Source organism: Dreissena polymorpha, chromosome 3 (assembly GCF_020536995.1).
Source record: "Dreissena polymorpha isolate Duluth1 chromosome 3, UMN_Dpol_1.0, whole genome shotgun sequence".
Lineage (NCBI taxonomy): Eukaryota > Metazoa > Mollusca > Bivalvia > Myida > Dreissenidae > Dreissena > Dreissena polymorpha.
In genome coordinates this window covers 95,337,840-95,347,499 of record NC_068357.1, presented here as the reverse complement: position 1 = coordinate 95,347,499, position 9,660 = coordinate 95,337,840, and the positions used below count along the sequence as shown (strand labels likewise).

At 35.4% G+C, this 9,660-nt stretch overlaps 1 long non-coding RNA gene across 1 annotated transcript in view; it reads right to left on the bottom strand.

Annotated features, from left to right (window-relative positions):
* Positions 1 to 6,907: 6,907 nt before the first annotated feature.
* Positions 6,908 to 9,660, bottom strand: part of LOC127875384 (uncharacterized) — a 33,745-nt gene continuing 30,992 nt past the window's right edge. Inside the window, exon 4 of the long non-coding RNA XR_008047388.1 lies at positions 6,908 to 7,816. This is a non-coding gene — a long non-coding RNA (uncharacterized LOC127875384). The remainder of the gene's footprint in view (positions 7,817 to 9,660) is intronic.

Below are 9,660 nucleotides of genomic sequence, written 5' to 3'. Positions count from 1 at the left end.
CCAAAACATAAATCTTAACCAAATTTTCAATTTTCTAAGTATAAAGGGCCCATAATTCCGTCCAAATGCCAGTCAGAGTTACATAACTTTGCCTGCACGGTCCCCTTATGATAGTTAATAAGTGTTGCAAGTATGAAAGCAATAGCTTTGATACTGTAGGAATAAAGTGGACCTTAACACAAAACTTAATCAAATTTTCAATTTTCTAAGTATAAAAAGGGCACATAATTCTGTCAAAATGCCAGTCAGAGTTACATTACTTTGCCTGCACAGTCCCCTTATGATAGTTAGTAAGTGTTGCAAGTATGAAAGCAATAGCTTTGATGCTTAAGGAATAAAATGGACCTAAACACAAAACTTAACCAAAATTTTCAATTTTCTAAGTATAAAAAGGGCACATAATTCTGTCAAAATGCATGCCAGGGTTATCTAACTTTGCCTGCCCAGTCCCCTCATGATAGTAAGTAAGGGTACCAGGTTTGAATGCAATAGCATTGATACTCACTGAGAAAAGTGGACCTAAACGCAAAACTTAACCGAACGCAGACGCCAACGCCGACGCCAAGGTGATGACAATATCTCATAATTTTTTTTCAAAAAATAGATGAGCTAAAAATTAGTATAATTGCTGTTGTGTTATTATTAACCTTTTTCTGCTCTGAGGAAATTTTAAAATTTCTACATGCAAACATCATAAAACCAGAACAGCCTGCAAGTAACTCACAATCTGTTCAGGTTTTATGCTGTTTGCTGCTCATCAGTATCCATGGGTTGGAAACAAAGCCTTTAAAACTTTAATATAGTAAGAAAGGTGTTAAATTAAATTTATTCTCGAATGTGTCTTAGTGCGTTTTTGAGTGGTACAGGGTTAAATGTCTCATTTTGTTTTTGATTATCTTTGGTTTATTGAACATATATGAGCCTTGCTCTGTGAAAAAGGGGTTTAATGCATGTGCGTTAAGTATGGTCCCTGATTAGCCTGTGCGGTCTGCCCAGGCTAATCTGGAGTGCTCATGCATTAAACCACTTTTTCACAGAGCGAGGCTCATATGTATTAGACAGCGCATTCAAATAATACAATTTAAATCTGAATCTTTTATTTAGTTGCAATACCTTAAAGCTTACTATGTTTGCAGTTTTAGTGAAAACACAAACTTTTAATCAAAGAAGCATATAATGTGTATTACTCATTAAATCAACTTCCATTTTATTCCATACACGTGTTCGACTCTGTGACATTATGTTCTGTCAAAGCTTTTTATTGCAAATTCATTAAACATAAATTGGTAACCTTGGGTATCCAAAAGGAATCCAAATTTTACTAGCCATAGACTTTCCAAAATGCAATTGTTTCTGAGAAGTATTTTTCTCTAGAAGGTGGCAAAACTCCTAAGCAATTCCTTTTTGGGCTAATGGTAGGGCTTATGCGTGTAACACCCATTGACAAATTATTAAATATAAATTGAAAGGTCATTGTTCACAAAACGGATCATGATATAACATGCAGCATTTTGTACTATATCAAATTAAATGTTGCTGAAAACAGTAGAATATTCAAATTATGGACATTTTATTCTGTTAATAATGCTATCTTTCTAACATTACAAATCAATAAAGCATGCTTAACAATAGCAGAACTCTTTTGACTTTTAATTATCTTTTCCATTCTTTAAATCTTTACAAAATTCATTGTCCCACTAACACCATCCTATAAAACAGGTTATGGCTTCCAATTGTGATTGGACCTAGTGACCTGAAAATCAATAGGGGTCATCTGCGAGTCATGATCAATGTACCTATGAAGTTTCATGATCCTAGCCCCAAGCGTTCTTGAGTTATCATCCGGAAACCACCTGGTGAACGGACCGACCAACAGACAGACAGACCGACATGTGCAAAGCAATATACCCCCTCTTCTTCAAAGGGGGGCATAATAAATGAAGTATACATTTACAATTCAAATTTCTTTTAAAAGAATGTGTAGGTAACTCAATTCCCTATATATATTACTTTATTGTTATAAAATAAATTTCTTAATATTTAAACAGACATTTAACAAAAATTAACTTCATCAAATTAATCATAATCGAATAATAGACCAGTTTCACAATATGAACACCGATTATATAGGCGATACTATTTTAAGATATCAATCATATCACCTGACGCGTCGAATTGCAGAACGAGGCTGAACGTGTAACTGCATTTTCTTTTGCTATGCAAATTGCGTTGAATATCAAGATTTTAATGCGAACTGACACTGGTTACAATTAAGTCAAACATATGCATACAGACAACCATCACATGTCATGCTGTGTTAAGTCAATAAATTAATAAGTAATTCTTATATAAAAATTATAATACCTAAATAATAATTCAAGGACATAATATTTAATACTATTAGTGTATATTAATAACTTATATTTAATCTTTATAAATAACAAGAGATGTGTTCGTCAGAAACACAAAGCCCCCTACTGCGCCGCTTAAAAAAAAATTATTATTATTTTTTACCTTTGACCTTGAAGGATGACCTTGACCTTGAACTTCCACCACTCAAAATGTGCAGCTTCATGAGATACACATGCATGCCAAATATCAAGTTGCTATCTTCAATATTGCAAAAGTAATGGTCAACTTTAAAGTTTTTTTCCGGTCGGACGGACAGACTGACATACTGACTGACTGACAGTTCAACCGCTATATGCCACCCTACCGGGGGCATAAAAATACGAGTTACCCATAAGCATCAGAGTAAATGTGGTCTGAAGACTAAACATCGATTATTGCACAAATCGAAGTCATAATTTAGCAGTATCCAATACAAAGTATTATAAGACTACAATTCTCAAAGGTATGGATGTATTAGTGTGTGAACTATTTCATGAATCATAGAACATGTAAGAGTTGAATCAAGCATAAGACAAAGTCCTATAAAATAGAAGAAAATGACACTAATGTTTAGCATTAAATTTTTGAAATATTTAAAATATATTGGTATAAAGCACTTTATAATTCTGATAAAACTGGCTAATATCTATACAGTATTTAGTTTCTGACAATCTGTTTGGACAGATGACTTTCAATGTTGACAATATCTTTTATGTTCAATAAAAGCAACAATTGAGAGTTTGGCGTTAAATTATTCCAAGAAACAGCTACGCAATGCTACAACCACGAGAAGGCATGGTCACATGGAGGTGTCATTAATTGTGTCAAATGACCAGATATCTGCAACCTGTGGTTTATGACATCACGTTGTTATTTAGTAATTGTCTGCACAGTATCTGATCATAACGAGGTTATGGGTTTGTGCTGAATACAGGGGCATTTAAACGCAAGATCTATCAATAAACAAAATAATTGATCGATCGCCCAAATAATGCGCAAACAAAGAGTGTCAGATAATCCAATAAGTTTTAGACTGTCAATTTACACACACTAAGAATTGAAAGCCATACTTAGAGTGTCAAAATTTGTGCAACAAAAAATGAATACAAACAAGTACTTTAATCAAGAAAATGTATTTCATATATTGGCACTTAAAATGGAAAGTATATATTAAGTAATTAACGGCTGATTCTGACAAAGTCAACTTGTGTTGGCAATATCATTAAATTGCTAAATGATCAAAAGCAGAGCAATATTGCCACGCACTATTAGAAATCTCTACACATTAAGCCTCATTCTCGAATTCTGCAAATCATTTGACTACACGCTATTGGCTTATTGTGAAAAGGGTCTATTCACTTATAAATATTTTAAAGAAGTAGATTTTCCATCACTACAGCCGCTGCACTTTCTTAAAGGAAGTTTGGGAGTAAAATGGATCTACTCCAAGTTTTCGTCACAAAAAACTTCAAACATACAACACTTTCAAGTGGAGAATTGGCCGCATTTAGTGGATGATTTAGAAACATGATTAATTTAAATTACATGTAATAGCTATTGAAAAGTTAAGTTATCCAGTTATTCCTGCTGCAATGTGGATAAGAATAATACAAACCAATAGCTGACAAACCTGATATCAGTGATATGTTGACCTTTGAAGTTGAAATTGAGACCTGAAATCTGTCTTTATAGAGAGGCACAATTTGTTTGGCATATCTTCAACCATTACTGGCAACACACACCTACAAAATTTATATATAAATTATATAAAAACATAAATTTATTAATAATTTTATTCATTAATTTATGACGAAATGTTTTAATCTAGGTCAGCTAGAACGAAACTAAAAACGGATTAAAAACAATACCTTATTTTAATTAATAGGTTGAAAACAAAAATAAATTTATTAATATATTGACGAACAACTGAACGAATACAAGACACAAGTACATTACATTACAATAAGTTATTATTTCAGTCGCGTTCTGAGAAAACTGGACTTTTTGCAGTCCGCACAGGCTAATCAGGGACGACACTTTCCGCATAAACTTGATTTTCGGTAAGGAGGGACTTTCTTGAAATTAAAAATACCATGAAAGCGGAAAGTGTAATCCCTGATTAGCATGTGCGGACTGCACAGGCTAATCTGGGATGACACTTTACGCACATGCATTTAGCCCAGTTTTCTCAGAACGCGGCTCATTTAATTAACGATTGTCAACATTATGCAAATTATCCGATAGTTTTACACAATATTAAAAAGTACAAATACAAACCAGGCAATACATGTAAATGATCGTATGCAATAAAGTTATTGATCCCAATCTGATCTATTTCCGAATTATCTGCGAATCCATCGAGTAGAAACAATAACCATGCAATTCGCTCCGCCATCTTGAAACGTTATACTTACTGAACGCACTGATTGTGTTGCATTTGTTACAAAGTATCTGATTGGTTATTTCTAAGTATCGGATCCAATCAAATTTTTCGGGTAACTAGGGATTCCAACACCTAACAACCCGAGATTTGTACAGTAATTCAATGCTTAATTTTCGCGGACGATATTTGTGTTCCGCGCTTTTTGGATCTGGTATTTACTGGATTTTCTCTCTTTAATAGACTTCTTAAAATAGCATTCTACAATCTCCGCGCGATTTTAAACACTACTATTTGTACAGAGTAGATAAATAAGGTTCCGCGCGATTAATTGAGCCCGCTTTTTATACAGGGTTGAAAAATAATTGCTCCGACGGAAAATATATGAAAGTTCCGCGCTTTTTAGATTTCGATTTGTATGTAGTGTTTTATGACCATGCTGGCTTTGGTTTTTCGCGGAAAGTGAAAGTTCCGCGAAAAATGACAATCCCGATATTTACTATATGAGTATATGTATTTTAGCGGGGGTCCCCTTTGGCTTTCCATAATAAATGCATATCAAAATATAAATAGTATTACTAAAATGGGGTCGTCAAACTATTAACAGTAACGCGGTTATACAAATGGGTTGACTTTGACTTAGCAATCAGGATTTCACTAATTTATATTGCTAATAAATCTTAAATCAGATAAGGTAACCTAAATAAGAGATACACAAATCACGGTGCGGTCATAATACAGAATGCATACATGCTTGAATGTTCGGACAGGTAATGTCTCATTCAATCAGTTACAAACGAATATGCAAGCGAAGTCGTTGGCATATAAATCATCATAGATATTCATAGTCAGCAAACTAACATACGATGCTTACTTACATCTTATCCAAGATTGATTGTTTCTGAAAAATCATTTTTAAGAACATCCATCGAGGAGTCGATCATACAGATAGAGCGTTCCATAAGTTTATAGTTTATGGTAAGAAGGATCGTGAACAAAAGCTGTGGTTGACATGAGTTCTGCGGATATTGTAGGAATGACGAAGTTGATATGCCGTTCTTTCATCAACGCTAGATGGTATCAGTGCACACAAATATGGGGGTGTTAGTGAATTATACATCTAGTAGAAGAGGGTCAATTTTTATTATTACATCAGGAACGGATTTACCGGGGGGCACGAGGGGCACGTGCCCCCCCCAGCGGCTGAAGACAATTTTTTTTATTTGTGTGTGTTTGTGAAACCAACTTGGCCAGATGTTCTGATTTCCCCGATTTCCGACAAAGGAAGTGCCTCCACTCCCTGCTTTTTATCTTAACAACCTTACCGTCTACTATCAACAGGGGGCACCTTTTAGACGTTAACACTCAATTATCACCGTAGCAAAAACTCTCTGCGGCCGTAGATTTAAAGCGTCTAGATAACAGTGAGCGTCTGTCATTTACATTCAATAAGCGTCTGGTTGATCTTGAACGTTGTTTTGAAGGCAAGTATATATTACTGCAAATTTGTTAAGCTTTATAACATCTAACTGGCCACAACTCATAAACAGAGGGTTTAATATACAAAAAAGTTCGTCAGGGTCTGTAGATTTCAGAACAAGATGTCGTTTTTCTGGAAAGTGCTGGAGGGCTTAGAAATCCAAGATGGCGTCCAAGATGGCCGCCGTTTTATGATTCAATTACTTATAAAGATGAATTGAATACGTCTATTGAACACCTATATGTACTGACTTTAATATCTGATAGAAGTAATCCATTGATATAGGGCTTCTACCAAACAGATCACCAAGGTCACCAAAGGTCAAGGTCAAGGTCATTTCATGGTCAAAATTGAAAAATAAACGAAAAATTGAGTATTGACATATCATTTTCTTTTTAAATTCAAATGCTTTACATTTGCCGTGATAACTAACCTCTTTATTATATAGCCACATTTACAAGCTTCATCTTAAACAAAAATAAATGCCTAAAATTGTGTTGGTAACCATGGTAACCAAGACTACATACGCTATGTGGCCATTTTCCTGGTTCGTGGAAAGTCATTTGGCATTATAACCATCAAGTTTAATAAGCTTTTAATCTTTAAAAAATACTTTAAGACTTATCAAGGCAAATGTAAAGAACAGCTATGCAGTGTTCCATGTATCATATTTATTCAACAATCAAATCCAACCAGTTATTAGTGCTTGATACAGACTCATAAACGTTATTTACAAATGTTGTAAATTATGAGGTTTTACATTGTATTTACTAATACAAATGATGCAAATAACAAATTATGTTTTCAAGTTACAAACACTGAAACACAACTCCTGTAAACCAGAAAGTGACTGACTGTCAAACGTCCTACTTGTTGCTTTCGGAAGTCGCGGCATCCTCATTGACTCGGCTGGCGCACTGCTGACCAACATGCTTGTCATCGCATGAGTCGTCCTTTTACCATCAACTGTTCGCTCATTCAGATTCCAGTTATCAGCAACTGCCACTACAAGCTTCCCCCTTTGGTCTCTAGGTAGTATATTGTCTGGTACAATACCACCAGAGTATGTTATTTTGTGTGATGCAATGTTCTGTTGGGCTGCTGATGTCAAGAATAACCGAAGATCTGGATATGAGATGGAATAAACAAGAGAGTACATATCTTCAATCAGATAGCGGCTGCCAAACTCGTTGTTGAGGTATATCCCTAAGCCCAGGTGTGTAGGGGATGGGTTTTACGTGACAAGTGTAGTTAGGTCACAAGCAACAGCTAGACATCTTGTAATGGTCCTCTCAGAAGCTTCCTTGTAGCATTTTTTGTCATGTAACCAACACACTGCCTTGTAAAGAAGAGGCCTCACAAACTGCTTCTGATCTGACAATTTGATTTCTTCTGGAGCGTAAAAGAAGTCATCAAATTTAGGATTATTCTCTATAATTCGTCTTCTCAAAATACCCATCACCTTATGAACTACAGCTTCATCTGTGTCGTCCTCTGACTCTGGTAGTTCATCGCATGAACACTCATTGTCATCTTGAATGACCTGTTCCATCTCCTTTGACTTTCTGAAAGCATCATTTATAGTCAAAATAGACAAACAAACTAGGTCAGGCTTTTCATGCTGATGAATAAAGGATACCTCTGGCCATAAATTTTCAAACAACTTTTTCAAATTGGAACTTTTATAAGAGTTTGCATCATTTGAACATCCTTCTGATTCAGCAATTTCAACAAAATGTTTTTTTAACGTAGGAAAGAAGAACACCTTTTTATCAACAACAATAGAATGCTCAAATTGATTTTTAATTATTTCATCAGTTATTGTGTATGAAATTGTTTGGTTTTCAGACGTGGCCTTATTGGGTGTCAGCCCGGAAAATGCATAAGTATTACACTGGTAGTATTTAGTCAAACAACCTTTTTCTATGATATCGAGCCTGAATGGCTACAAGATCACCATTTGGAACACTTGCCAATCTGTCAATAATGGCTACATCATTTATTACAGTAGCAATATCTTACACTTTGCGATATATAGAGTTAGAGTCTGAAGATATAGAAGTTTCAACTAGGCCAAACAAAAAAAAATGTGTGATTCGGGTAACGCGACCCTACCTACGATTTTGGTCCCGACCCTACTTTTTTTCGTCTTGTAAAAAAAGATCTCTGAAAAAAATAATGCCCGAAAATAACCGCGCATTTGCCACTTCCGCTATCGTTATCAATCATCCGATTTTACGCCCGGCAATTATCGATTGCACACTATAATCCAGCGTAGAATTTCATAAATTTCCAAGGATACGCATAGTATTGACGATTTTGACAGACACGCTCCATTATCCGCAAAGAGTCGCTTTCGCACATTTTAATCCCTTTTGTTGAAACATCTCTGTCTGCACAATAGGTCAGTAGAACCGCTAAGCGTTTTTTTTTAATGGACCGGAACTTATTTCATACTCGACCTCGAAGTCATTAGAACTAATGTTCTGAGCAAGTTAATGATCATTGGACAAAATGATATGTGTTTTTAAGTGTTTACATGGTTTCCCAGGCGCAAAAGAAGAAAAACCAGACGGGAATCATTTACAAACTCAGCCGAGATATCATTAAAAGATGTTCTGATTGCAATTAATGATGATTGTCTTCTAGCGCGTCCACAATATATCACTATAGCCTCGAACAACTGCCTCACCTCCTTGTTTCACTATAGCCACATAATAAAACTGCCCTACCCAACGGCGGCCATGTTTTTAAAAGGACAAGGGCCATTTTCAAACTATGCTGATATATCATTTGAAAAAAAGGTTCTATGCAAGTCTCATAATGATTGTGCAAAACATCAGACTTCTAGAGTGTCACAAGGTTTAACTATACCCATGTTATAACAGTTGCTACCCCCCTCCCGCAGACAGCCATCTTTTTAACGTACAAAAATCGTTTCCAAACACTCTGCTGATATATCATAAAAACACATGTTCTGGGTACGCTTCATGAAGAGTGTGTAACACATGATTCTTCTAGAGTTTTGACAAGCCCTTTTTTTACATCTGACCTAGTGACGTTGTCCGAAATATCATTGCGACAAATGTGCTGAAAAAGTTTCGTGAAAATTGAGCAATCCATGTGTGCTCTGAAGTGTTAATATGGTACATGATAACGAACAGACGACGCACACAATATTGTCACAAAATGTCTTCGTGAGCAATGTGTACTCAGATAAGATAAAATCATTGTGCACACATCAGCAGTGAAAACAAACAGCTTGGGGAAGAAACCAGAACATGTCGTCAGTAGAAATCACTTGATGGGGATAATTGTCTTTACATTTGTGCAGAGTTAAGATTTCCCACACTTAATGATAATGTCCTTGTTTTTGGAGAGCTTTTCAAACAAACTTCTCACAGGCGGC